The sequence below is a fragment of the Lithobates pipiens genome, unplaced genomic scaffold (genome assembly GCF_037356315.1).
Source record: "Lithobates pipiens isolate NorthernLeopardFrog02 unplaced genomic scaffold, aLitPip1_a1.2 Scaffold_18, whole genome shotgun sequence".
Classification (NCBI taxonomy): Eukaryota; Metazoa; Chordata; class Amphibia; order Anura; family Ranidae; genus Lithobates; species Lithobates pipiens.
Genome location: NW_027507758.1, coordinates 478,664,656 through 478,692,424, shown reverse-complemented (window position 1 = coordinate 478,692,424; position 27,769 = coordinate 478,664,656). Strand labels below are relative to the sequence as shown.

The 27,769-nt window shown below is 45.9% G+C and overlaps 20 non-coding genes across 20 annotated transcripts; all 20 read left to right on the top strand.

The window, feature by feature from the left end:
• Positions 1-898: 898 nt before the first annotated feature.
• TRNAF-GAA (transfer RNA phenylalanine (anticodon GAA)) lies at positions 899-971 on the top strand. Its single transcript has one exon. It is a non-coding gene; the product is annotated as a tRNA-Phe (tRNA).
• A 619-nt stretch (positions 972-1,590) lies between these two features.
• TRNAF-GAA (transfer RNA phenylalanine (anticodon GAA)) lies at positions 1,591-1,663 on the top strand. Its single transcript has one exon. It is a non-coding gene; the product is annotated as a tRNA-Phe (tRNA).
• Positions 1,664-1,926: 263 nt separating this feature from the next.
• On the top strand, positions 1,927-1,999 carry TRNAF-GAA (transfer RNA phenylalanine (anticodon GAA)). Its single transcript has one exon. It is a non-coding gene; the product is annotated as a tRNA-Phe (tRNA).
• A 961-nt stretch (positions 2,000-2,960) lies between these two features.
• Positions 2,961-3,033, top strand: TRNAF-GAA (transfer RNA phenylalanine (anticodon GAA)). The gene has a single exon. It is a non-coding gene; the product is annotated as a tRNA-Phe (tRNA).
• A 1,354-nt stretch (positions 3,034-4,387) lies between these two features.
• Positions 4,388-4,460, top strand: TRNAF-GAA (transfer RNA phenylalanine (anticodon GAA)). Its single transcript has one exon. It is a non-coding gene; the product is annotated as a tRNA-Phe (tRNA).
• A 269-nt stretch (positions 4,461-4,729) lies between these two features.
• Positions 4,730-4,802, top strand: TRNAF-GAA (transfer RNA phenylalanine (anticodon GAA)). Its single transcript has one exon. It is a non-coding gene; the product is annotated as a tRNA-Phe (tRNA).
• Positions 4,803-5,421: 619 nt separating this feature from the next.
• On the top strand, positions 5,422-5,494 carry TRNAF-GAA (transfer RNA phenylalanine (anticodon GAA)). The gene has a single exon. It is a non-coding gene; the product is annotated as a tRNA-Phe (tRNA).
• Positions 5,495-5,763: 269 nt separating this feature from the next.
• TRNAF-GAA (transfer RNA phenylalanine (anticodon GAA)) lies at positions 5,764-5,836 on the top strand. The gene has a single exon. It is a non-coding gene; the product is annotated as a tRNA-Phe (tRNA).
• A 10,042-nt stretch (positions 5,837-15,878) lies between these two features.
• On the top strand, positions 15,879-15,951 carry TRNAF-GAA (transfer RNA phenylalanine (anticodon GAA)). The gene has a single exon. It is a non-coding gene; the product is annotated as a tRNA-Phe (tRNA).
• A 619-nt stretch (positions 15,952-16,570) lies between these two features.
• On the top strand, positions 16,571-16,643 carry TRNAF-GAA (transfer RNA phenylalanine (anticodon GAA)). The gene has a single exon. It is a non-coding gene; the product is annotated as a tRNA-Phe (tRNA).
• A 1,303-nt stretch (positions 16,644-17,946) lies between these two features.
• On the top strand, positions 17,947-18,019 carry TRNAF-GAA (transfer RNA phenylalanine (anticodon GAA)). The gene has a single exon. It is a non-coding gene; the product is annotated as a tRNA-Phe (tRNA).
• A 961-nt stretch (positions 18,020-18,980) lies between these two features.
• TRNAF-GAA (transfer RNA phenylalanine (anticodon GAA)) lies at positions 18,981-19,053 on the top strand. The gene has a single exon. It is a non-coding gene; the product is annotated as a tRNA-Phe (tRNA).
• Positions 19,054-21,048: 1,995 nt separating this feature from the next.
• TRNAF-GAA (transfer RNA phenylalanine (anticodon GAA)) lies at positions 21,049-21,121 on the top strand. Its single transcript has one exon. It is a non-coding gene; the product is annotated as a tRNA-Phe (tRNA).
• Positions 21,122-21,741: 620 nt separating this feature from the next.
• TRNAF-GAA (transfer RNA phenylalanine (anticodon GAA)) lies at positions 21,742-21,814 on the top strand. Its single transcript has one exon. It is a non-coding gene; the product is annotated as a tRNA-Phe (tRNA).
• A 961-nt stretch (positions 21,815-22,775) lies between these two features.
• Positions 22,776-22,848, top strand: TRNAF-GAA (transfer RNA phenylalanine (anticodon GAA)). Its single transcript has one exon. It is a non-coding gene; the product is annotated as a tRNA-Phe (tRNA).
• Positions 22,849-23,468: 620 nt separating this feature from the next.
• Positions 23,469-23,541, top strand: TRNAF-GAA (transfer RNA phenylalanine (anticodon GAA)). The gene has a single exon. It is a non-coding gene; the product is annotated as a tRNA-Phe (tRNA).
• Positions 23,542-24,503: 962 nt separating this feature from the next.
• Positions 24,504-24,576, top strand: TRNAF-GAA (transfer RNA phenylalanine (anticodon GAA)). Its single transcript has one exon. It is a non-coding gene; the product is annotated as a tRNA-Phe (tRNA).
• A 619-nt stretch (positions 24,577-25,195) lies between these two features.
• On the top strand, positions 25,196-25,268 carry TRNAF-GAA (transfer RNA phenylalanine (anticodon GAA)). Its single transcript has one exon. It is a non-coding gene; the product is annotated as a tRNA-Phe (tRNA).
• A 949-nt stretch (positions 25,269-26,217) lies between these two features.
• TRNAF-GAA (transfer RNA phenylalanine (anticodon GAA)) lies at positions 26,218-26,290 on the top strand. The gene has a single exon. It is a non-coding gene; the product is annotated as a tRNA-Phe (tRNA).
• A 269-nt stretch (positions 26,291-26,559) lies between these two features.
• On the top strand, positions 26,560-26,632 carry TRNAF-GAA (transfer RNA phenylalanine (anticodon GAA)). The gene has a single exon. It is a non-coding gene; the product is annotated as a tRNA-Phe (tRNA).
• The last annotated feature ends 1,137 nt before the right edge of the window (positions 26,633-27,769 follow it).

The following is a 27,769-nucleotide window of genomic DNA, read 5'->3' as shown; positions in this document are numbered from 1 at the left end:
GAGAAAGTTGTTTAGAGCAGACTAAGGTCTGGGGCTCAGCAGAAACGCAATTGTGCAACATCCCGCAGTTTATGCTTTTCTCAGCCAATGTGCAAGGACAAGTCAAAATATCCCTTCTTCTTCATAGGACATTTGTACACCAACGCATAGTTCTGCAGAGCCTTGGGAAGGAAAGTCCAGCATGTTTCATTTTCACCTGCAATATACCAATGAAAGCCGTGGGAACAAGACCTAGCCGCATTTGAAAGAAAAATGACTTTTTTGATGTGTAGTCCTTAGAAACGGAAAGTAAAAATCAGGGGAGAAACTGAAAACTATGCTGGAAATCTAGGAAGTTGTGGAAATAGATGGCCAGCAGACAGGCATCAATCACAACATGAAAGGAGATTTTTGAACCGAGCTTGTCAAAAATAACTATTGTTTTTACTGTGGGTAAAATGCTGATGTTATCAAATAAAAGTGGATGCTGTGACTATAAACCTCCTTTAAGGGCTCAATGACCCCTTCGAGTCGACGCACGGTGCCACGTGTCTCCTGGACCAGCGCTTTCTAAAGTGCCGAAATAGCTCAGTTGGGAGAGCGTTAGACTGAAGATCTAGAGGTCCCTGGTTCGATCCCGGGTTTCGGCAATTGTTGTATCCTGAACAGGGATAACCCTACCTTTGATTATATGACTTTCCCATGAATTAGGCCAGTGCGTGTTTGATTCTTTCGCTTCTCATGTGCCTGTTGCCCTAACAGGGTGGTTGCTTAGTTTCACCTGGAACAAAGTAAAGTATCTTGCTGCCTGTTTTCCTTTCCGGCTAAATGCATAGACATAAAAATGTCACTCGTCATTGTCATTCCTTCACACCAGCACATGGTACCCCAGAATTGTCATCAAGATTAGGCAGAAAAGGCCGAAATAGCTCAGTTGGGAGAGCGTTAGACTGAAGATCTAAAGGTCCCTGGTTCGATCCCGGGTTTCGGCAACTGTACCTGCTCCTTTTGGTGTACCGCTTTCTGACAAGAAAAGGAAGACCAAGCAGGAGTTTGAGAAAGTTGTTTAGAGCAGACTAAGGTCTGGGGCTCAGCAGAAACGCAATTGTGCAACATCCCGCAGTTTATGCTTTTCTCAGCCAATGTGCAAGGACAAGTCAAAATATCCCTTCTTCTTCATAGGACATTTGTACACCAACGCATAGTTCTGCAGAGCCTTGGGAAGAAAAGTCCAGCATGTTTCATTTTCACCTGCAATATACCAATGAAAGCCGTGGGAACAAGACCTAGCCGCATTTGAAAGAAAAATTACTTTTTTGATGTGTAGTCCTTAGAAACGGAAAGTAAAAATCAGGGGAGAAACTGAAAACTATGCTGGAAATCTAGGAAGTTGTGGAAATAGATGGCCAGCAGACAGGCATCAATCACAACATGAAAGGAGATTTTTGAACCGAGCTTGTCAAAAATAATTATTGTTTTTACTGTGGGTACAATGCTGATGTTATCAAATAAAAGTGGATGCTGTGACTATAAACCTCCTTTAAGGGCTCAATGACCCCTTCGAGTCGACGCACGGTGCCACGTGTCTCCTGGACAAATGCTTTCTAAAGTGCCGAAATAGCTCAGTTGGGAGAGCGTTAGACTGAAGATCTAAAGGTCCCTGGTTCGATCCCGGGTTTCGGCAATTGTTGTATCCTGAACAGGGATAACCCTCCCTTTGATCATATGACTTTCCCATGAATTAGGCCAGTGCGTGTTTGATTCTTTCGCTTCTCATGTGCCTGTTGCCCTAACAGGGTGGTTGCTTAGTTTCACCTGGAACAAAGTAAAGTATCTTGCTGCCTGTTTTCCTTTCCGGCTAAATGCATAGACATAAAAATGTCACTCGTCATTCCTTCACACCAGCACATGGTACCCCAGAATTGTCATCAAGGTTAGGCAGAAAAGGCCGAAATAGCTCAGTTGGGAGAGCGTTAGACTGAAGATCTAAAGGTCCCTGGTTCGATCCCGGGTTTCGGCAACTGTACCTGCTCCTTTTGGTGTACCGCTTTCTGACAAGAAAAGGAAGACCAAGCAGGAGTTTGAGAAAGCTGTTTAGAGCAGACTAAGGTCTGGGGCTCAGCAGAAACGCAATTGTGCAACATCCCGCAGTTTATGCTTTTCTCAGCCAATGTGCAAGGACAAGTCAAAATATCCCTTCTTCTTCATAGGACATTTGTACACCAACGCATAGTTCTGCAGAGCCTTGGGAAGAAAAGTCCAGCATGTTTCATTTTCACCTGCAATATACCAATGAAAGCCGTGGGAACAAGACCTAGCCGCATTTGAAAGAAAAATGACTTTTTTGATGTGTAGTCCTTAGAAACGGAAAGTAAAAATCAGGGGAGAAACTGAAAACTATGCTGGAAATCTAGGAAGTTGTGGAAATAGATGGCCAGCAGACAGGCATCAATCACAACATGAAAGGAGATTTTTGAACCGAGCTTGTCAAAAATAACTATTGTTTTTACTGTGGGTACAATGCTGATGTTATCAAATAAAAGTGGATGCTGTGACTATAAACCTCCTTTAAGGGCTCAATGACCCCTTCGAGTCGACGCACGGTGCCACGTGTCTCCTGGACAAACGCTTTTGAAAGTGCCGAAATAGCTCAGTTGGGAGAGCGTTAGACTGAAGATCTAAAGGTCCCTGGTTCGATCCCGGGTTTTGGCAATTGTTGTATCCTGAACAGGGATAACTCTACCTTTGATTATATGACTTTCCCATGAATTAGGCCAATGCGTGTTTGATTCTTTCGCTTCTCATGTGCCTGTTGCCCTAACAGGGTGGTTGCTTAGTTTCACCTGGAACAAAGTAAAGTATCTTGCTGCCTGTTTTCCTTTCCGGCTAAATGCATAGACATAAAATTGTCACTCGTCATTGTCATTCCTTCACACCAGCACATGGTACCCCAGAATTGTCATCAAGATTAGGCAGAAAAGGCCGAAATAGCTCAGTTGGGAGAGCGTTAGACTGAAGATCTAAAGGTCCCTGGTTCGATCCCGGGTTTCGGCAACTGTACCTGCTCCTTTTGGTGTACCGCTTTCTAACAAGAAAAGGAAGACCAAGCAGGAGTTTGAGAAAGTTGTTTAGAGCAGACTAAGGTCTGGGGCTCAGCAGAAACGCAATTGTGCAACATCCCGCAGTTTATGCTTTTCTCAGCCAATGTGCAAGGACAAGTCAAAATATCCCTTCTTCTTCATAGGACATTTGTACACCAACGCATAGTTCTGCAGAGCCTTGGGAAGAAAAGTCCAGCATGTTTCATTTTCACCTGCAATATACCAATGAAAGCCGTGGGAACAAGACCTAGCCGCATTTGAAAGAAAAATGACTTTTTTGATGTGTAGTCCTTAGAAACGGAAAGAAAAAATCAGGGGAGAAACTGAAAACTATGCTGGAAATCTAGGAAGTTGTGGAAATAGATGGCCAGCAGACAGGCATCAATCACAACATGAAAGGAGATTTTTGAACCGAGCTTGTCAAAAATAACTATTGTTTTTACTGTGGGTACAATGCTGATGTTATCAAATAAAAGTGGATGCTGTGACTATAAACCTCCTTTAAGGGCTCAATGACCCCTTCGAGTCGACGCACGGTGCCACGTGTCTCCTGGACAAACGCTTTCTAAAGTGCCGAAATAGCCCCAGAATTGTCATCAAGATTAGGCAGAAAAGGCCGAAATAGCTCAGTTGGGAGAGCGTTAGACTGAAGATTTAAAGGTCCCTGGTTCGATCCCGGGTTACGGCAACTGTACCTGCTCCTTTTGGTGTACCGCTTTCTGACAAGAAAAGGAAGACCAAGCAGGAGTTTGAGAAAGTTGTTTAGAGCAGACTAAGGTCTGGGGCTCAGCAGAAACGCAATTGTGCAACATCCCGCAGTTTATGCTTTTCTCAGCCAATGTGCAAGGACAAGTCAAAATATCCCTTCTTCTTCATAGGACATTTGTACACCAACGCATAGTTCTGCAGAGCCTTGGGAAGAAAAGTCCAGCATGTTTCATTTTCACCTGCAATATACCAATGAAAGCCGTGGGAACAAGACCTAGCCGCATTTGAAAGAAAAATGACTTTTTTGATGTGTAGTCCTTAGAAACGGAAAGTAAAAATCAGGGGAGAAACTGAAAACTATGCTGGAAATCTAGGAAGTTGTGGAAATAGATGGCCAGCAGACAGGCATCAATCACAACATGAAAGGAGATTTTTGAACCGAGCTTGTCAAAAATAACTATTGTTTTTACTGTGGGTACAATGCTGATGTTATCAAATAAAAGTGGATGCTGTGACTATAAACCTCCTTTAAGGGCTCAATGACCCCTTCGAGTCGACGCACGGTGCCACGTGTCTCCTGGACAAGCACTTTCTAAAGTGCCGAAATAGCTCAGTTGGGAGAGCGTTAGACTGAAGATCTAAAGGTCCCTGGTTCGATCCCGGGTTTCGGCAATTGTTGTATCCTGAACAGGGATTACCCTACCTTTGATTATATGACTTTCCCATGAATTAGGCCAGTGCGTGTTTGATTCTTTCGCTTCTCATGTGCCTGTTGCCCTAACAGGGTGGTTGCTTAGTTTCACCTGGAACAAAATAAAGTATCTTGCTGCCTGTTTTCCTTTCCGGCTAAATGCATAGACATAAAAATGTCACTCGTCATTGTCATTCCTTCACACCAGCACATGGTACCCCAGAATTGTCATCAAGGTTAGGCAGAAAAGGCCGAAATAGCTCAGTTGGGAGAGCGTTAGACTGAAGATCTAAAGGTCCCTGGTTCGATCCCGGGTTTCGGCAACTGTACCTGCTCCTTTTGGTGTACCGCTTTCTGACAAGAAAAGGAAGACCAAGCAGGAGTTTGAGAAAGTTGTTTAGAGCAGACTAAGGTCTGGGGCTCAGCAGAAACGCAATTGTGCAACATCCCGCAGTTTATGCTTTTCTCAGCCAATGTGCAAGGACAAGTCAAAATATCCCTTCTTCTTCATAGGACTTTTGTACACCAACGCATAGTTCTGCAGAGCCTTGGGAAGAAAAGTCCAGCATGTTTCATTTTCACCTGCAATATACCAATGAAAGCCGTGGGAACAAGACCTAGCCGCATTTGAAAGAAAAATGACTTTTTTGATGTGTAGTCCTTAGAAACGGAAAGTAAAAATCAGGGGAGAAACTGAAAACTATGCTGGAAATCTAGGAAGTTGTGGAAATAGATGGCCAGCAGACAGGCATCAATCACAACATGAAAGGAGATTTTTGAACCGAGCTTGTCAAAAATAACTATTGTTTTTACTGTGGGTACAATGCTGATGTTATCAAATAAAAGTGGATGCTGTGACTATAAACCTCCTTTAAGGGCTCAATGACCCCTTCGAGTCGACGCACGGTGCCACGTGTCTCCTGGACAAACGCTTTCTAAAGTGCCGAAATAGCTCAGTTGGGAGAGCGTTAGACTGAAGATCTAAAGGTCCCTGGTTCGATCCCGGGTTTCGGCAATTGTTGTATCCTGAACAGGGATTACCCTACCTTTGATTATATGACTTTCCCATGAATTAGGCCAGTGCGTGTTTGATTCTTTTGCTTCTCATGTGCCTGTTGCCCTAACAGGGTGGTTGCTTAGTTTCACCTGGAACAAAATAAAGTATCTTGCTGCCTGTTTTCCTTTCCGGCTAAATGCATAGACATAAAAATGTCACTCGTCATTGTCATTCCTTCACACCAGCACATGGTACCCCAGAATTGTCATCAAGATTAGGCAGAAAAGGCCGAAATAGCTCAGTTGGGAGAGCGTTAGACTGAAGATCTAAAGGTCCCTGGTTCGATCCCGGGTTTCGGCAACTGTACCTGCTCCTTTTGGTGTACCGCTTTCTGACAAGAAAAGGAAGACCAAGCAGGAGTTTGAGAAAGTTGTTTAGAGCAGACTAAGGTCTGGGGCTCAGCAGAAACGCAATTGTGCAACATCCCGCAGTTTATGCTTTTCTCAGCCAATGTGCAAGGACAAGTCAAAATATCCCTTCTTCTTCATAGGACATTTGTACACCAACGCATAGTTCTGCAGAGCCTTGGGAAGAAAAGTCCAGCATGTTTCATTTTCACCTGCAATATACCAATGAAAGCCGTGGGAACAAGACCTAGCCGCATTTGAAAGAAAAATGACTTTTTTGATGTGTAGTCCTTAGAAACGGAAAGTAAAAATCAGGGGAGAAACTGAAAACTATGCTGGAAATAGTGATGGACGAACTTCCGACGGGACGTTTCGCGAACGCGAAATGCGAACGGACCCAAACGTTCGCGAAACCGAACGTTCGCCGCGGGCCCCATTGACTTCAATGGGAGGCGAACTTTGCAAACCTTCATGTCGAATTTGCGGCCACGTGGTAATTATTAGGGGGTAAAACGTAGTCCCACCATCTGGACAATGACATAATACATGTATGAGGTGAATTTGGGATCGATAACTACAAGCATTTTTATTTTATTTGGGAAATTGTTCTAACAATTCAGGACTATGGAGCTAATGAAGGCAATGGAGGAGAGGGAAGGTCAGGGACCAGGGTAGGCAAAGAAGAGGGTGCAGGAGATGATCACCAGCAGCGTGACATACCGGAATGACACATGCACCGTGATAGAGGCATCTGACAGCAGCACCGTAATACAGAGCACTGACAGCAGCACCGTGACATACAGCGCTGACAGCAGCACCGTGACATACAGCGCTGACAGCAGCACCGTGACATACAGCGCTGACAGCAGCACCGTGACATACAGCGCTGACAGCAGCACCGTGACATACAGCGCTGACAGCAGCACCGTGACATACAGCGCTGACAGCAGCACCGTGACATACAGCGCTGACAGCAGCACCGTGACATACAGCGCTGACAGCAGCACCGTGACATACAGCGCTGACAGCAGCACCGTGACATACAGCACTGACAGCAGCACCGTAAGCAGCCCCAGGAGGAAGTCAGCACAGCACAGGGATGGTGTGATCCCCTCATAATAAGAACCCCCAGGAGGAAGTCAGCACAGCACAGGGATAGTGTGATCCCTTCATAATAAGAACCCCCAGGAGGAAGTCAGCACAGCACAGGGATATCATAAGCAGCCCCAGTAGAAATATGACACCGCTCAACCTCTTCAAAGAGGAGGGTAGGGGCATATAGTACGGTGTGCTTTTTTGGGTCAAGGAAGTGAGCCAAATGAATTAAGAAGGTCTGTGTGCTTGATTAAAAAAATAGTTTATAGACATATACATGGTCTACTGGTCACATGTGTTGAATTCCTCCGAGATCCATGCCTCATTCATTTTTAGAAATGTGAGGTAGTTAACACTGTGGTGAGCTAGGCGAGTACGCTTATCGGTCACAATCCCCCCTGCTGCGCTGAACGTCCTTTCGGACAGGACACTGGATGAGGGGCAAGCCAACAGTTCGATTGCAAATTGGGCAAGCTCTGGCCAGAGGTCAAGCCTGCCCACCCAGTAGTCTAGGGGTTCATCACTCCTCAGAGCGTCCACATCGGCCGTTAACCCAATGTAGTCGGACACCTGACGGTCTAGGCGTTCCCTGATGCTGGATCCGGATGACACCTGTCGATGGGTCGGCTGAAAGAATGACCTCATATCCGAAGTCACCAACACATCTTCAAACCGGCCTCTTCTTGCAGGCGCTGTTGGATTGGTACCCGCAAATCCTTCTCTGGGAGTGGGAATTGCTCCTCTGCCAGCGCACGCAAAAGCAGAATGCAGCATTTCTCGAAGCAAGGCCTGGAAGTGCTGCATTCTGACAGCCCTCTGCGACGGCGGTAACATTTCCGCCATTTTGTGTTTGTACCGGGGGTCTAAGTACGTTGCCACCCAGTACTGGTCCTTGACCCTCATGCTTTTTATACGGGGGTCCCTATTAAAACACTGGAGCATGAAGGCCCCCATTTGCACTAAAGTGGAAGCGGTGTGGTGGCCTGGCTCCTGCTCATCATCCAGGATAATGTCGTCCTCTTCATTCTCCTCTCCCCATCCTCGCACAACAGGGATCCCAGAAAGGTTTAAAGCATGCTCTTCTTGCTCCTGCTCATCCGCCCCGGCACCATCCTCCTCTGACTCCTCATCAGACTCCTGTTGTTGACTTGTCTCAGATAGAGTAGCCCCCCCTGGGAATTCATCCAGCATTGCGACTTCCTCATCTTCCCGCTCCTGCTCCTCCACAGCCTGATCAATGACACGACGCAATGCACGCTCCAGAAAGAAGGCATAAGGTACCATGTCACTGATGGCGCCATGGCTGCGACTGACCAGTTTGGTGATCTCCTCAAATGGCCGCAGAAGTCTGCATGTGTCGCGCATGAGCAGCCACTGGCGCTGTGAAAAAAAACCCAGCTCCCCAGAACCGTTTCTTTCGCAGAGTTCATACAGGTAGACGTTAACTGCACGTTTCTGCTGGAGCAGCCTATCAAGCATATAGAAGGTTGAGTTCCATCGCGTCGGGCAATCGCAAATAAGACGTCTGACCGGCAGATGGTGTCGCCGCTGAATGTCAGCAAGGCGAGCCATGGCCGTGTAAGATCTTCTGAAATGGGCCGAGATTTTCCTTGCCTGCCGCAAGATGTCCTGGACCCCAGGGTATTTGACAAGGAATCGCTGCACGACCAAGTTTAAGACGTGTGCCATGCACGGCACGTGCGTGATTTTGCCCTGTTTCAATGCGCTAAGCAGATTGGCACCGTTGTCACACACCACTTTACCAACTGTCAAATTGAGCGGTGTTAGCCACTCATCTGCCTGTGAACGCAAAGCTGAAAGGAGTGCCGGGCCAGTGTGGCTCTTTGCTTCCAGGCACAACAGACGCAGCACGGCATGGCAACGTCTCACCTGGCATGTGGAATAGGTTCTGGGGAGCTTGGGCGGTGCAGTGGAAGAGACGCTAGCAGCGGAAAAGGAGGAGGCAGCTGAGGAGGAGAGGGAGGAGGATGGAGTAGGAGGAGGAGAAGAAGAGTCAGGCCTGCATGCAATCCGTGGCGGTAAAACCAAATCTACACGGGTGCCACGGGTTACATGCTTGACGGCCGTCAGAAGGTTCACCCAGTGGGCAGTAAAACTGATATACCTTCCCTGCCCGTGTTTGCTAGACCACGTGTCTGTGGTCAGATGTATCTTGGCACCGACACTGTGTGCCAGAGATACATTCACTTGCCGCTGAACATGGCCATATAGCTCTGGGATGCCCTTCTCTGAGAAATACTTCCTTCCTGGGACCTTCCATTGTGGTGTTCCAATGGCCACAAATTTGCGAAAGGCCTCCGAGTCCACCAGTTTATATGGCAGTAGTTGGCGGGCTATGAGTTCTGACAAGCCAGCCGCCAACCGTTGGGCAAGAGGGTTATCCGGCGTCATCATTTTTTTACGCTCAAACATTAGGCCCACGGAAGCCTGCCTTTTTGCAGAAAAATGTGAGCTTGGCGTGATGGAAGGTGGAGTGGAGGACAATTGTGAGGAGAGAGGAGAAGGAGAAGTAGAAGACGAGGCTGGACGGTGAGAGCCTGCAGTGTGGCTTTGTGTGTTCCGTTGCTCCCACTGGGCTCGGTGATGGCTGCTCATGTGCCTTCTTAAGGCGGTCGTCCCTAGGTGAGTATTGGGCTTACCGCGACTAACGCGTTGACTGCAAAGATTGCAGATGGCAACGCTATTGTCAGCAGCGGACACGTTAAAAAAAGCCCACACTGCGGAGCCATGTGCCGGTGTCCTGGGAGCGCCAGATGTGACCGTACATGGTCGATGACTCGCTCCTGATACATTTGCAGTCTGCTTTGTCCCTGCTGTGCAATGTAAGTCATTGCTGCTTCTCCTCCCTATCTGCTGGTCCATATCTCCCTCTGAACTCCCCTCCTCTTCCTCTCTTGTGGGCACCCACGTGACATCACTAGACACGTCATCATCAACGTCACCTTCCCCACCGCTATAAGTAGAGATCTCGGAGTAGGCAGCAACACCGGGGACCAACCTCCTCCTTGGGCTGATCTGGGTACTGGCGTCAGACTGCTGAGTAGCGCTTGTTGCTACCTCCTCTTCCTGATCCAATACCAAGAGTGGCTGCGCATCAGAAATGTCCTCTTGATATGGATCGGGAAAATAATTCCAGTGACTCAAGCGGAAGGTATGTGGTGGTGGTGGTGGTGGTCGTGTTGTTGGTGGTAGTGTCTTTGGGGGTGCACATAGCAGAGAGTGAAGAAGAGGGTGCAGATCGAGAGGATGAGGAGGGTGCAGAAGAGTAAGGCTGAGCGAGCCACTCAACCAAGTCTGGTGCATCCTTTAAAGTAATTGAACGCACCTTCTGCAACTTCCCACTTTGGCTCAAGCCTGTTGCTCCTGCCCTACCCCTACCACCCCTGCGGAAGGGCCTGCCTCTTCCTCTGCCTGTCATTTTTTAAATGACCCTGTGACAAAACTCTTAGTCCCTATACCGATGAAGGACTGCTGCAGTATAGGGCAGCGGTCAGCAGTGGTGCACGTCAACCCTATCTATTGTGGACCGATAGCGGTCCTTACAGAACAGCAGACTGTACCGCACTCAAGCCTATGTACCGTAGCACCCTATACCAAGTTACCAGTCCTTATAAGAACTTTTGTGGAACAAGCAGGTTGTGTGTTAGTGATTAGCAGACTGTACGTCAGTCCCTATACCGCTGAAGGACTGCTGCAGTATAGGGCAGCGGTCAGCAGTGGTGCACGTCAACCCTATCTATTGTGGACCGATAGCGGTCCTTACAGAACAGCAGACTGTACCGCACTCAAGCCTATGTACCGTAGCACCCTATACCAAGTTACCAGTCCTTATAAGAACTTTTGTGGACCAAGCAGGTTGTGTATTAGTGTTTAGCAGACTGTACGTCAGTCCCTATACCGCTGAAGGACTGCTGCAGTATAGGGCAGCGGTCAGCAGTGGTGCACGTCAACCCTATCTATTGTGGACCGATAGCGGTCCTTACAGAACAGCAGACTGTACCGCACTCAAGCCTATGTACCGTAGCACCCTATACCAAGTTACCAGTCCTTATAAGAACTTTTGTGGAACAAGCAGGTTGTGTGTTAGTGATTAGCAGACTGTACGTCAGTCCCTATACCGCTGAAGGACTGCTGCAGTATAGGTGAGCGGTCAGCAGTGGTGCACGTCAACCCTATCTATTGTGGACCTATAGCGGTCCTTACAGAACAGCAGACTGTACCGCACTCAAGCCTATGTACCGTAGCACCCTATACCAAGTTACCAGTCCTTATAAGAACTTTTGTGGACCAAGCAGGTTGTGTATTAGTGTTTAGCAGACTGTACGTCAGTCCCTATACCGCTGAAGGACTGCTGCAGTATAGGGCAGCGGTCAGCAGTGGTGCACGTCAACCCTATCTATTGTGGACCGATAGCGGTCCTTACAGAACAGCAGACTGTACCGCACTCAAGCCTATGTACCGTAGCACCCTATACCAAGTTACCAGTCCTTATAAGAACTTTTGTGGAACAAGCAGGTTGTGTGTTAGTGATTAGCAGACTGTACGTCAGTCCCTATACCGCTGAAGGACTGCTGCAGTATAGGGCAGCGGTCAGCAGTGGTGCACGTCAACCCTATCTATTGTGGACCGATAGCGGTCCTTACAGAACAGCAGACTGTACCGCACTCAAGCCTATGTACCGTAGCACCCTATACCAAGTTACCAGTCCTTATAAGAACTTTTGTGGAACAAGCAGGTTGTGTGTTAGTGATTAGCAGACTGTACGTCAGTCCCTATACCGCTGAAGGACTGCTGCAGTATAGGTGAGCGGTCAGCAGTGGTGCACGTCAACCCTATCTATTGTGGACCTATAGCGGTCCTTACAGAACAGCAGACTGTACCGCACTCAAGCCTATGTACCGTAGCACCCTATACCAAGTTACCAGTCCTTATAAGAACTTTTGTGGACCAAGCAGGTTGTGTATTAGTGTTTAGCAGACTGTACGTCAGTCCCTATACCGCTGAAGGACTGCTGCAGTATAGGGCAGCGGTCAGCAGTGGTGCACGTCAACCCTATCTATTGTGGACCGATAGCGGTCCTTACAGAACAGCAGACTGTACCGCACTCAAGCCTATGTACCGTAGCACCCTATACCAAGTTACCAGTCCTTATAAGAACTTTTGTGGAACAAGCAGGTTGTGTGTTAGTGATTAGCAGACTGTACGTCAGTCCCTATACCGCTGAAGGACTGCTGCAGTATAGGGCAGCGGTCAGCAGTGGTGCACGTCAACCCTATCTATTGTGGACCGATAGCGGTCCTTACAGAACAGCAGACTGTACCGCACTCAAGCCTATGTACCGTAGCACCCTATACCAAGTTACCAGTCCTTATAAGAACTTTTGTGGAACAAGCAGGTTGTGTGTTAGTGATTAGCAGACTGTACGTCAGTCCCTATACCGCTGAAGGACTGCTGCAGTATAGGTGAGCGGTCAGCAGTGGTGCACGTCAACCCTATCTATTGTGGACCTATAGCGGTCCTTACAGAACAGCAGACTGTACCGCACTCAAGCCTATGTACCGTAGCACCCTATACCAAGTTACCAGTCCTTATAAGAACTTTTGTGGACCAAGCAGGTTGTGTATTAGTGTTTAGCAGACTGTACGTCAGTCCCTATACCGCTGAAGGACTGCTGCAGTATAGGGCAGCGGTCAGCAGTGGTGCACGTCAACCCTATCTATTGTGGACCGATAGCGGTCCTTACAGAACAGCAGACTGTACCGCACTCAAGCCTATGTACCGTAGCACCCTATACCAAGTTACCAGTCCTTATAAGAACTTTTGTGGAACAAGCAGGTTGTGTGTTAGTGATTAGCAGACTGTACGTCAGTCCCTATACCGCTGAAGGACTGCTGCAGTATAGGGCAGCGGTCAGCAGTGGTGCACGTCAACCCTATCTATTGTGGACCGATAGCGGTCCTTACAGAACAGCAGACTGTACCGCACTCAAGCCTATGTACCGTAGCACCCTATACCAAGTTACCAGTCCTTATAAGAACTTTTGTGGACCAAGCAGGTTGTGTATTAGTGTTTAGCAGACTGTACGTCAGTCCCTATACCGCTGAAGGACTGCTGCAGTATAGGGCAGCGGTCAGCAGTGGTGCACGTCAACCCTATCTATTGTGGACCGATAGCGGTCCTTACAGAACAGCAGACTGTACCGCACTCAAGCCTATGTACCGTAGCACCCTATACCAAGTTACCAGTCCTTATAAGAACTTTTGTGGAACAAGCAGGTTGTGTGTTAGTGATTAGCAGACTGTACGTCAGTCCCTATACCGCTGAAGGACTGCTGCAGTATAGGGCAGCGGTCAGCAGTGGTGCACGTCAACCCTATCTATTGTGGACCGATAGCGGTCCTTACAGAACAGCAGACTGTACCGCACTCAAGCCTATGTACCGTAGCACCCTATACCAAGTTACCAGTCCTTATAAGAACTTTTGTGGAACAAGTGAGTTGTGAATGTTTAGCAGACTGCAGCAGAAGGGCAGCAGTCAAGTATAATATCCTTTCTATATTTGGAAGAAAGAATATTATACATGTACAAGCCTATTACTGTACCACTGATACCAGTCCTGAAAAGAACCTTTGTGGAACTAATAATAACAGCAAGTCTTTAAAATTACCCTCACTGCCTGACAACACTGCTTCCTTCCTGTCCCTATACAAATTGGCAAAAAAAGAGAACGATTAGTGGTTACTGGAACAGCTCTTTTGTGGACCTTGATAGTAACAGCTAATGATGATGATGATGATGATGATGATGAAAGACTAATCTGGCTGTCCCTGTAGCATACACCGTCCTTTCCCTTTCTCTAAACTAACAAAAGACACTCAGGCTGCTGCAAGAATCAGCAGCACAGCAAACCTATCAACACCTAACACCTATACCAGTCCTGAAAAGAACTTTTGTGTACCAAATAGCTAGTGGTTTATCTCTCCCTACTCCACACAGGAACCTGTCCCTATCGTAACAGAAGAAAGAATGTAAAATGGCCACCGGATCGGGTGTATTTATAGGTTAGGGGGAATGTACAAGTGTCCATGTGCTGTCATGTCTCAATTGGCTGTCCTGTATCACATGATAAACGTGTCACCAAAGGTTAAAGTTCTTGTATACATTAAACACGTAAGTCCGCCGCGGCGAACGACGGAAAAAGGCGTTCGAACGTGCGGACCGCGAATGTCGGAAATTCGCCGCGAAACGACCGCCGGGCGAACCGTTCGGCCATCACTAGCTGGAAATCTAGGAAGTTGTGGAAATAGATGGCCAGCAGACAGGCATCAATCACAACATGAAAGGAGATTTTTGAACCGAGCTTGTCAAAAATAACTATTGTTTTTACTGTGGGTACAATGCTGATGTTATCAAATAAAAGTGGATGTTGTGACTATAAACCTCCGTTAAGGGCTCAATGACCCCTTCGAGTCGACGCACGGTGCCACGTGGCTCCTGGACAAACGCTTTCTAAAGTGCCGAAATAGCTCAGTTGGGAGAGCGTTAGACTGAAGATCTAAAGGTCCCTGGTTCGATCCCTGGTTTCGGCAATTGTTGTATCCTGAACAGGGATAACTCTACCTTTGATTATATGACTTTCCCATGAATTAGGCCAGTGCGTGTTTGATTCTTTCGCTTCTCATGTGCCTGTTGCCCTAACAGGGTGGTTGCTTAGTTTCACCTGGAACAAAGTAAAGTATCTTGCTGCCTGTTTTCCTTTCCGGCTAAATGCATAGACATAAAAATGTCACTCGTCATTGTCATTCCTTCACACCAGCACATGGTACCCCAGAATTGTCATCAAGATTAGGCAGAAAAGGCCGAAATAGCTCAGTTGGGAGAGCGTTAGACTGAAGATCTAAAGGTCCCGGGTTTCGGCAACTGTACATGCTCCTTTTGGTGTACCGCTTTCTGACAAGAAAAGGAAGACCAAGCAGGAGTTTGAGAAAGTTGTTTAGAGCAGACTAAGGTCTGGGGTTCAGCAGAAACGCAATTGTGCAACATCCCGCAGTTTATGCTTTTCTCAGCCAATGTGCAAGGACAAGTCAAAATATCCCTTCTTCTTCATAGGACATTTGTACACCAACGCATAGTTCTGCAGAGCCTTGGGAAGAAAAGTCCAGCATGTTTCATTTTCACCTGCAATATACCAATGAAAGCCGTGGGAACAAGACCTAGCCGCATTTGAAAGAAAAATGACTTTTTTGATGTGTAGTCCTTAGAAACGGAAAGTAAAAATCAGGGGAGAAACTGAAAACTATGCTGGAAATCTAGGAAGTTGTGGAAATAGATGGCCAGCAGACAGGCATCAATCACAACATGAAAGGAGATTTATGAACCGAGCTTGTCAAAAATAACGATTGTTTTTACTGTGGGTACAATGCTGATGTTATCAAATAAAAGTGGATGCTGTGACTATAAACCTCCTTTAAGGGCTCAATGACCCCTTCGAGTCGACGCACGGTGCCACGTGTCTCCTGGACAAACGCTTTCCAAAGTGCCGAAATAGCTCAGTTGGGAGAGCGTTAGACTGAAGATCTCAAGGTCCCTGGTTCGATCCCGGGTTTCGGCAATTGTTGTATCCTGAACAGGGATAACTCTACCTTTGATTATATGACTTTCCCATGAATTAGGCCAGTGCGTGTTTGATTCTTTCGCTTCTCATGTGCCTGTTGCCCTAACAGGGTGGTTGTTTAGTTTCACCTGGAACAAAGTAAAGTATCTTGCTGCCTGTTTTCCTTTCCGGCTAAATGCATAGACATAAAAATGTCACTCGTCATTGTCATTCCTTCACACCAGCACATGGTACCCCAGAATTGTCATCAAGGTTAGGCAGAAAAGGCCGAAATAGCTCAGTTGGGAGAGCGTTAGACTGAAGATCTAAAGGTCCCTGGTTCGATCCCGGGTTTCGGCAACTGTACCTGCGCCTTTTGGTGTACCGCTTTCTGACAAGAAAAGGAAGACCAAGCAGGAGTTTGAGAAAGTTGTTTAGAGCAGACTAAGGTCTGGGGTTCAGCAGAAACGCAATTGTGCAACATCCCGCAGTTTATGCTTTTCTCAGCCAATGTGCAAGGACAAGTCAAAATATCCCTTCTTCTTCATAGGACATTTGTACACCAACGCATAGTTCTGCAGAGCCTTGGGAAGAAAAGTCCAGCATGTTTCATTTTCACCTGCAATATACCAATGAAAGCCGTGGGAACAAGACCTAGCCGCATTTGAAAGAAAAATGACTTTTTTGATGTGTAGTCCTTAGAAACGGAAAGTAAAAATCAGGGGAGAAACTGAAAACTATGCTGGAAATCTAGGAAGTTGTGGAAATAGATGGCCAGCAGACAGGCATCAATCACAACATGAAAGGAGATTTTTGAACCGAGCTTGTCAAAAATAACGATTGTTTTTACTGTGGGTACAATGCTGATGTTATCAAATAAAAGTGGATGTTGTGACTATAAACCTCCGTTAAGGGCTCAATGACCCCTTCGAGTCGACGCACGGTGCCACGTGGCTCCTGGACAACCGCTTTCTAAAGTGCCGAAATAGCTCAGTTGGGAGAGCGTTAGACTGAAGATCTAAAGGTCCCTGGTTCGATCCCGGGTTTCGGCAATTGTTGTATCCTTAACAGGGATAACTCTACCTTTGATTATATGACTTTCCCATGAATTAGGCCAGTGCGTGTTTGATTCTTTCGCTTCTCATGTGCCTGTTGCCCTAACAGGGTGGTTGCTTAGTTTCACCTGGAACAAAGTAAAGTATCTTGCTGCCTGTTTTCCTTTCCGGCTAAATGCATAGACATAAAAATGTCACTCGACATTGTCATTCCTTCACACCAGCACATGGTACCCCAGAATTGTCATCAAGATTAGGCAGAAAAGGCCGAAATAGCTCAGTTGGGAGAGCGTTAGACTGAAGATCTAAAGGTCCCTGGTTCGATCCTGGGTTTCGGCAACTGTACCTGCTCCTTTTGGTGTACCGCTTTCTGACAAGAAAAGGAAGACCAAGCAGGAGTTTGAGAAAGTTGTTTAGAGCAGACTAAGGTCTGGGGCTCAGCAGAAACGCAATTGTGCAACATCCCGCAGTTTATGCTTTTCTCAGCCAATGTGCAAGGACAAGTCAAAATATCCCTTCTTCTTCATAGGACATTTGTACACCAACGCATAGTTCTGCAGAGCCTTGGGAAGGAAAGTCCAGCATGTTTCATTTTCACCTGCAATATACCAATGAAAGCCGTGGGAACAAGACCTAGCCGCATTTGAAAGAAAAATGACTTTTTTGATGTGTAGTCCTTAGAAACGGAAAGTAAAAATCAGGGGAGAAACTGAAAACTATGCTGGAAATCTAGGAAGTTGTGGAAATAGATGGCCAGCAGACAGGCATCAATCACAACATGAAAGGAGATTTTTGAACCGAGCTTGTCAAAAATAACTATTGTTTTTACTGTGGGTAAAATGCTGATGTTATCAAATAAAAGTGGATGCTGTGACTATAAACCTCCTTTAAGGGCTCAATGACCCCTTCGAGTCGACGCACGGTGCCACGTGTCTCCTGGACCAGCGCTTTCTAAAGTGCCGAAATAGCTCAGTTGGGAGAGCGTTAGACTGAAGATCTAGAGGTCCCTGGTTCGATCCCGGGTTTCGGCAATTGTTGTATCCTGAACAGGCATAACCCTACCTTTGATTATATGACTTTCCCATGAATTAGGCCAGTGCGTGTTTGATTCTTTCGCTTCTCATGTGCCTGTTGCCCTAACAGGGTGGTTGCTTAGTTTCACCTGGAACAAAGTAAAGTATCTTGCTGCCTGTTTTCCTTTCCGGCTAAATGCATAGACATAAAAATGTCACTCGTCATTGTCATTCCTTCACACCAGCACATGGTACCCCAGAATTGTCATCAAGATTAGGCAGAAAAGGCCGAAATAGCTCAGTTGGGAGAGCGTTAGACTGAAGATCTAAAGGTCCCTGGTTCGATCCCGGGTTTCGGCAACTGTACCTGCTCCTTTTGGTGTACCGCTTTCTGACAAGAAAAGGAAGACCAAGCAGGAGTTTGAGAAAGTTGTTTAGAGCAGACTAAGGTCTGGGGCTCAGCAGAAACGCAATTGTGCAACATCCCGCAGTTTATGCTTTTCTCAGCCAATGTGCAAGGACAAGTCAAAATATCCCTTCTTCTTCATAGGACATTTGTACACCAACGCATAGTTCTGCAGAGCCTTGGGAAGAAAAGTCCAGCATGTTTCATTTTCACCTGCAATATACCAATGAAAGCCGTGGGAACAAGACCTAGCCGCATTTGAAAGAAAAATGACTTTTTTGATGTGTAGTCCTTAGAAACGGAAAGTAAAAATCAGGGGAGAAACTGAAAACTATGCTGGAAATCTAGGAAGTTGTGGAAATAGATGGCCAGCAGACAGGCATCAATCACAACATGAAAGGAGATTTTTGAACCGAGCTTGTCAAAAATAACTATTGTTTTTACTGTGGGTACAATGCTGATGTTATCAAATAAAAGTGGATGCTGTGACTATAAACCTCCTTTAAGGGCTCAATGACCCCTTCGAGTCGACGCACGGTGCCACGTGTCTCCTGGACAAACGCTTTTGAAAGTGCCGAAATAGCTCAGTTGGGAGAGCGTTAGACTGAAGATCTAAAGGTCCCTGGTTCGATCCCGGGTTTTGGCAATTGTTGTATCCTGAACAGGGATAACTCTACCTTTGATTATATGACTTTCCCATGAATTAGGCCAATGCGTGTTTGATTCTTTCGCTTCTCATGTGCCTGTTGCCCTAACAGGGTGGTTGCTTAGTTTCACCTGGAACAAAGTAAAGTATCTTGCTGCCTGTTTTCCTTTCCGGCTAAATGCATAGACATAAAATTGTCACTCGTCATTGTCATTCCTTCACACCAGCACATGGTACCCCAGAATTGTCATCAAGATTAGGCAGAAAAGGCCGAAATAGCTCAGTTGGGAGAGCGTTAGACTGAAGATCTAAAGGTCCCTGGTTCGATCCCGGGTTTCGGCAACTGTACCTGCTCCTTTTGGTGTACCGCTTTCTGACAAGAAAAGGAAGACCAAGCAGGAGTTTGAGAAAGTTGGTTAGAGCAGACTAAGGCCTGGGGCTCAGCAGAAACGCAATTGTGCAACATCCCGCAGTTTATGCTTTTCTCAGCCAATGTGCAAGGACAAGTCAAAATATCCCTTCTTCTTCATAGGACATTTGTACACCAACGCATAGTTCTGCAGAGCCTTGGGAAGAAAAGTCCAGCATGTTTCATTTTCACCTGCAATATACCAATGAAAGCCGTGGGAACAAGACCTAGCCGCATTTGAAAGAAAAATGACTTTTTTGATGTGTAGTCCTTAGAAACGGAAAGTAAAAATCAGGGGAGAAACTGAAAACTATGCTGGAAATCTAGGAAGTTGTGGAAATAGATGGCCAGCAGACAGGCATCAATCACAACATGAAAGGAGATTTTTGAACCGAGCTTGTCAAAAATAACTATTGTTTTTACTGTGGGTACAATGCTGATGTTATCAAATAAAAGTGGATGCTGTGACTATAAACCTCCTTTAAGGGCTCAATGACCCCTTCGAGTCGACGCACGGTGCCACGTGTCTCCTGGTCAAACGCTTTCTAAAGTGCCTAAATAGCTCTGTTGGGAGAGCGTTAGACAGAAGATCTAAAGGTCCCTGGTTCGATCCCGGGTTTCGGCAATTGTTGTATCCTTAACAGGGATAACCCTCCCTTTGATTATATGACTTTCCCATGAATTAGGCCAGTGCGTGTTTGATTCTTTCGCTTCTCATGTGCCTGTTGTCCTAACAGGGTGGTTGCTTAGTTTCACCTGGAACAAAGTAAAGTATCTTGCTGCCTGTTTTCCTTTCCGGCTAAATGCATAGACATAAAAATGTCACTTGTCATTGTCATTCCTTCACACCAGCACATGGTACCCCAGAATTGTCATCAAGATTAGGCAGAAAAGGCCAAAATAGCTCAGTTGGGAGAGCGTTAGACTGAAGATCTAAAGGTCCCTGGTTCGATCCCGTGTTTCGGCAACTGTACCTGCTCCTTTTGGTGTACCGCTTTCTGACAAGAAAAGGAAGACCAAGCAGGAGTTTGAGAAAGTTGGTTAGAGCAGACTAAGGCCTGGGGCTCAGCAGAAACGCAATTGTGCAACATCCCGCAGTTTATGCTTTTCTCAGCCAATGTGCAAGGACAAGTCAAAATATCCCTTCTTCTTCATAGGACATTTGTACACCAACGCATAGTTCTGCAGAGCCTTGGGAAGAAAAGTCCAGCATGTTTCATTTTCACCTGCAATATACCAATGAAAGCCGTGGGAACAAGACCTAGCCGCATTTGAAAGAAAAATGACTTTTTTGATGTGTAGTCCTTAGAAACGGAAAGTAAAAATCAGGGGAGAAACTGAAAACTATGCTGGAAATCTAGGAAGTTGTGGAAATAGATGGCCAGCAGACAGGCATCAATCACAACATGAAAGGAGATTTTTGAACCGAGCTTGTCAAAAATAACTATTGTTTTTACTGTGGGTACAATGCTGATGTTATCAAATAAAAGTGGATGCTGTGACTATAAACCTCCTTTAAGGGCTCAATGACCCCTTCGAGTCGACGCACGGTGCCACGTGTCTCCTGGACAAACACTTTCTAAAGTGCCGAAATAGCTCAGTTGGGAGAGCGTTAGACTGAAGATCTAAAGGTCCCTGGTTCGAACCCGGGGTTCGGCAATTGTTGTATCCTGAACAGGGATTACCCTACCTTTGATTATATGACTTTCCCATGAATTAGGCCAGTGCGTGTTTGATTCTTTCGCTTCTCATGTGCCTGTTGTCCTAACAGGGTGGTTGCTTAGTTTCACCTGGAACAAAGTAAAGTATCTTGCTGCCTGTTTTCCTTTCCGGCTAAATGCATAGACATAAAAATGTCACTCGTCATTGTCATTCCTTCACACCAGCACATGGTACCCCAGAATTGTCATCAAGATTAGGCAGAAAAGGCCGAAATAGCTCAGTTGGGAGAGCGTTAGACTGAAGATCTAAAGGTCCCTGGTTCGATCCCGGGTTTCGGCAACTGTACCTGCTCCTTTTGGTGTACCGTTTTCTGACAAGAAAAGGAAGACCAAGCAGGAGTTTGAGAAAGTTGTTTAGAGCAGACTAAGGTCTGGGGCTCAGCAGAAACGCAATTGTGCAACATCCCGCAGTTTATGCTTTTCTCAGCCAATGTGCAAGGACAAGTCAAAATATCCCTTCTTCTTCATAGGACATTTGTACACCAACGCATAGTTCTGCAGAGCCTTGGGAAGAAAAGTCCAGCATGTTTCATTTTCACCTGCAATATACCAATGAAAGCCGTGGGAACAAGACCTAGCCGCATTTGAAAGAAAAATGACTTTTTTGATGTGTAGTCCTTAGAAACGGAAAGAAAAAATCAGGGGAGAAACTGAAAACTATGCTGGAAATCTAGGAAGTTGGGGAAATAGATGGCCAGCAGACAGGGCATCAATCACAACATGAAAGGAGATTTTTGAACCGAGCTTGTCAAAAATAACTATTGTTTTTACTGTGGGTACAATGCTGATGTTATCAAATAAAAGTGGATGCTGTGACTATAAACCTCCTTTAAGGGCTCAATGACCCCTTCGAGTCGACGCACGGTGCCACGTGTCTCCTGGACAAATGCTTTCTAAAGTGCCGAAATAGCTCAGTTGGGAGAGCGTTAGACTGAAGATCTAAAGGTCCCTGGTTCGATCCCGGGTTTCGGCAACTGTACCTGCTCCTTTTGGTGTACCGCTTTCTGACAAGAAAAGGAAGACCAAGCAGGAGTTTGAGAAAGTTGGTTAGAGCAGACTAAGGCCTGGGGCTCAGCAGAAACGCAATTGTGCAACATCCCGCAGTTTATGCTTTTCTCAGCCAATGTGCAAGGACAAGTCAAAATATCCCTTCTTCTTCATAGGACATTTGTACACCAACGCATAGTTCTGCAGAGCCTTGGGAAGAAAAGTCCAGCATGTTTCATTTTCACCTGCAATATACCAATGAAAGCCGTGGGAACAAGACCTAGCCGCATTTGAAAGAAAAATGACTTTTTTGATGTGTAGTCCTTAGAAACGGAAAGTAAAAATCAGGGGAGAAACTGAAAACTATGCTGGAAATCTAGGAAGTTGTGGAAATAGATGGCCAGCAGACAGGCATCAATCACAACATGAAAGGAGATTTTTGAACCGAGCTTGTCAAAAATAACTATTGTTTTTACTGTGGGTACAATGCTGATGTTATCAAATAAAAGTGGATGCTGTGACTATAAACCTCCTTTAAGGGCTCAATGACCCCTTCGAGTCGACGCACGGTGCCACGTGTCTCCTGGACAAACGCTTTCTAAAGTGCCGAAATAGCTCAGTTGGGAGAGCGTTAGACTGAAGATCTAAAGGTCCCTGGTTCGAACCCGGGGTTCGGCAATTGTTGTATCCTGAACAGGGATTACCCTACCTTTGATTATATGACTTTCCCATGAATTAGGCCAGTGCGTGTTTGATTCTTTCGCTTCTCATGTGCCTGTTGTCCTAACAGGGTGGTTGCTTAGTTTCACCTGGAACAAAGTAAAGTATCTTGCTGCCTGTTTTCCTTTCCGGCTAAATGCATAGACATAAAAATGTCACTCGTCATTGTCATTCCTTCACACCAGCACATGGTACCCCAGAATTGTCATCAAGATTAGGCAGAAAAGGCCGAAATAGCTCAGTTGGGAGAGCGTTAGACTGAAGATCTAAAGGTCCCTGGTTCGATCCCGGGTTTCGGCAACTGTACCTGCTCCTTTTGGTGTACCGCTTTCTGACAAGAAAAGGAAGACCAAGCAGGAGTTTGAGAAAGTTGTTTAGAGCAGACTAAGGTCTGGGGCTCAGCAGAAACGCAATTGTGCAACATCCCGCAGTTTATGCTTTTCTCAGCCAATGTGCAAGGACAAGTCAAAATATCCCTTCTTCTTCATAGGACATTTGTACACCAACGCATAGTTCTGCAGAGCCTTGGGAAGAAAAGTCCAGCATGTTTCATTTTCACCTGCAATATACCAATGAAAGCCGTGGGAACAAGACCTAGCCGCATTTGAAAGAAAAATGACTTTTTTGATGTGTAGTCCTTAGAAACGGAAAGAAAAAATCAGGGGAGAAACTGAAAACTATGCTGGAAATCTAGGAAGTTGGGGAAATAGATGGCCAGCAGACAGGGCATCAATCACAACATGAAAGGAGATTTTTGAACCGAGCTTGTCAAAAATAACTATTGTTTTTACTGTGGGTACAATGCTGATGTTATCAAATAAAAGTGGATGCTGTGACTATAAACCTCCTTTAAGGGCTCAATGACCCCTTCGAGTCGACGCACGGTGCCACGTGTCTCCTGGACAAATGCTTTCTAAAGTGCCGAAATAGCTCAGTTGGGAGAGCGTTAGACTGAAGATCTAAAGGTCCCTGGTTCGATCCCGGGTTTCGGCAACTGTACCTGCTCCTTTTGGTGTACCGCTTTCTGACAAGAAAAGGAAGACCAAGCAGGAGTTTGAGAAAGTTGTTTAGAGCAGACTAAGGTCTGGGGCTCAGCAGAAACGCAATTGTGCAACATCCCGCAGTTTATGCTTTTCTCAGCCAATGTGCAAGGACAAGTCAAAATATCCCTTCTTCTTCATAGGACATTTGTACACCAACGCATAGTTCTGCAGAGCCTTGGGAAGAAAAGTCCAGCATGTTTCATTTTCACCTGCAATATACCAATGAAAGCCGTGGGAACAAGACCTAGCCGCATTTGAAAGAAAAATGACTTTTTTGATGTGTAGTCCTTAGAAACGGAAAGAAAAAATCAGGGGAGAAACTGAAAACTATGCTGGAAATCTAGGAAGTTGGGGAAATAGATGGCCAGCAGACAGGGCATCAATCACAACATGAAAGGAGATTTTTGAACCGAGCTTGTCAAAAATAACTATTGTTTTTACTGTGGGTACAATGCTGATGTTATCAAATAAAAGTGGATGCTGTGACTATAAACCTCCTTTAAGGGCTCAATGACCCCTTCGAGTCGACGCACGGTGCCACGTGTCTCCTGGACAAATGCTTTTGAAAGTGCCGAAATAGCTCAGTTGGGAGAGCGTTAGACTGAAGATCTAAAGGTCCCTGGTTCGATCCCGGGTTTTGGCAATTGTTGTATCCTGAACAGGGATAACTCTACCTTTGATTATATGACTTTCCCATGAATTAGGCCAATGCGTGTTTGATTCTTTCGCTTCTCATGTGCCTGTTGCCCTAACAGGGTGGTTGCTTAGTTTCACCTGGAACAAAGTAAAGTATCTTGCTGCCTGTTTTCCTTTCCGGCTAAATGCATAGACATAAAATTGTCACTCGTCATTGTCATTCCTTCACACCAGCACATGGTACCCCAGAATTGTCATCAAGATTAGGCAGAAAAGGCCGAAATAGCTCAGTTGGGAGAGCGTTAGACTGAAGATCTAAAGGTCCCTGGTTCGATCCCGGGTTTCGGCAACTGTACCTGCTCCTTTTGGTGTACCGCTTTCTAACAAGAAAAGGAAGACCAAGCAGGAGTTTGAGAAAGTTGTTTAGAGCAGACTAAGGTCTGGGGCTCAGCAGAAACGCAATTGTGCAACATCCCGCAGTTTATGCTTTTCTCAGCCAATGTGCAAGGACAAGTCAAAATATCCCTTCTTCTTCATAGGACATTTGTACACCAACGCATAGTTCTGCAGAGCCTTGGGAAGAAAAGTCCAGCATGTTTCATTTTCACCTGCAATATACCAATGAAAGCCGTGGGAACAAGACCTAGCCGCATTTGAAAGAAAAATGACTTTTTTGATGTGTAGTCCTTAGAAACGGAAAGTAAAAATCAGGGGAGAAACTGAAAACTATGCTGGAAATCTAGGAAGTTGTGGAAATAGATGGCCAGCAGACAGGCATCAATCACAACATGAAAGGAGATTTTTGAACCGAGCTTGTCAAAAATAACTATTGTTTTTACTGTGGGTACAATGCTGATGTTATCAAATAAAAGTGGATGCTGTGACTATAAACCTCCTTTAAGGGCTCAATGACCCCTTCGAGTCGACGCACGGTGCCACGTGTCTCCTGGACAAGCACTTTCTAAAGTGCCGAAATAGCTCAGTTGGGAGAGCGTTAGACTGAAGATCTAAAGGTCCCTGGTTCGATCCCGGGTTTCGGCAATTGTTGTATCCTGAACAGGGATTACCCTACCTTTGATTATATGACTTTCCCATGAATTAAGCCAGTGCGTGTTTGATTCTTTCGCTTCTCATGTGCCTGTTGCCCTAACAGGGTGGTTGCTTAGTTTCACCTGGAACAAAATAAAGTATCTTGCTGCCTGTTTTCCTTTCCGGCTAAATGCATAGACATAAAAATGTCACTCGTCATTGTCATTCCTTCACACCAGCACATGGTACCCCAGAATTGTCATCAAGATTAGGCAGAAAAGGCCGAAATAGCTCAGTTGGGAGAGCGTTAGACTGAAGATCTAAAGGTCCCGGGTTTCGGCAACTGTACCTGCTCCTTTTGGTGTACCGCTTTCTGACAAGAAAAGGAAGACCAAGCAGGAGTTTGAGAAAGTTGTTTAGAGCAGACTAAGGTCTGGGGAACAGCAGAAACGCAATTGTGCAACATCCCGCAGTTTATGCTTTTCTCAGCCAATGTGCAAGGACAAGTCAAAATATCCCTTCTTCTTCATAGGACATTTGTACACCAACGCATAGTTCTGCAGAGCCTTGGGAAGAAAAGTCCAGCATGTTTCATTTTCACCTGCAATATACCAATGAAAGCCGTGGGAACAAGACCTAGCCGCATTTGAAAGAAAAATGACTTTTTTGATGTGTAGTCCTTAGAAACGGAAAGTAAAAATCAGGGGAGAAACTGAAAACTATGCTGGAAATCTAGGAAGTTGTGGAAATAGATGGCCAGCAGACAGGCATCAATCACAACATGAAAGGAGATTTTTGAACCGAGCTTGTCAAAAATAACTATTGTTTTTACTGTGGGTACAATGCTGATGTTATCAAATAAAAGTGGATGCTGTGACTATAAACCTCCTTTAAGGGCTCAATGACCCCTTCGAGTCGACGCACGGTGCCACGTGTCTCCTGGACAAGCGCTTTCTAAAGTGCCGAAATAGCTCAGTTGGGAGAGCGTTAGACTGAAGATCTAAAGGTCCCTGGTTCGATCCCGGGTTTCGGCAATTGTTGTATCCTGAACAGGGATTACCCTACCTTTGATTATATGACTTTCCCATGAATTAGGCCAGTGCGTGTTTGATTCTTTCGCTTCTCATGTGCCTGTTGCCCTAACAGGGTGGTTGCTTAGTTTCACCTGGAACAAAGTAAAGTATCTTGCTGCCTGTTTTCCTTTCCGGCTAAATGCATAGACATAAAAATGTCACTTGTCATTGTCATTCCTTCACACCAGCACATGGTACCCCAGAATTGTCATCAAGATTAGGCAGAAAAGGCCGAAATAGCTCAGTTGGGAGAGCGTTAGACTGAAGATCTAAAGGTCCCTGGTTCGATCCCGGGTTTCGGCAACTGTACCTGCTCCTTTTGGTGTACCGCTTTCTGACAAGAAAAGGAAGACCAAGCAGGAGTTTGAGAAAGTTGGTTAGAGCAGACTAAGGCCTGGGGCTCAGCAGAAACGCAATTGTGCAACATCCCGCAGTTTATGCTTTTCTCAGCCAATGTGCAAGGACAAGTCAAAATATCCCTTCTTCTTCATAGGACATTTGTACACCAACGCATAGTTCTGCAGAGCCTTGGGAAGAAAAGTCCAGCATGTTTCATTTTCACCTGCAATATACCAATGAAAGCCGTGGGAACAAGACCTAGCCGCATTTGAAAGAAAAATGACTTTTTTGATGTGTAGTCCTTAGAAACGGAAAGTAAAAATCAGGGGAGAAACTGAAAACTATGCTGGAAATCTAGGAAGTTGTGGAAATAGATGGCCAGCAGACAGGCATCAATCACAACATGAAAGGAGATTTTTGAACCGAGCTTGTCAAAAATAACTATTGTTTTTACTGTGGGTACAATGCTGATGTTATCAAATAAAAGTGGATGCTGTGACTATAAACCTCCTTTAAGGGCTCAATGACCCCTTCGAGTCGACGCACGGTGCCACGTGTCTCCTGGTCAAACGCTTTCTAAAGTGCCTAAATAGCTCTGTTGGGAGAGCGTTAGACAGAAGATCTAAAGGTCCCTGGTTCGATCCCGGGTTTCGGCAATTGTTGTATCCTTAACAGGGATAACCCTCCCTTTGATTATATGACTTTCCCATGAATTAGGCCAGTGCGTGTTTGATTCTTTCGCTTCTCATGTGCCTGTTGTCCTAACAGGGTGGTTGCTTAGTTTCACCTGGAACAAAGTAAAGTATCTTGCTGCCTGTTTTCCTTTCCGGCTAAATGCATAGACATAAAAATGTCACTTGTCATTGTCATTCCTTCACACCAGCACATGGTACCCCAGAATTGTCATCAAGATTAGGCAGAAAAGGCCAAAATAGCTCAGTTGGGAGAGCGTTAGACTGAAGATCTAAAGGTCCCTGGTTCGATCCCGTGTTTCGGCAACTGTACCTGCTCCTTTTGGTGTACCGCTTTCTGACAAGAAAAGGAAGACCAAGCAGGAGTTTGAGAAAGTTGGTTAGAGCAGACTAAGGCCTGGGGCTCAGC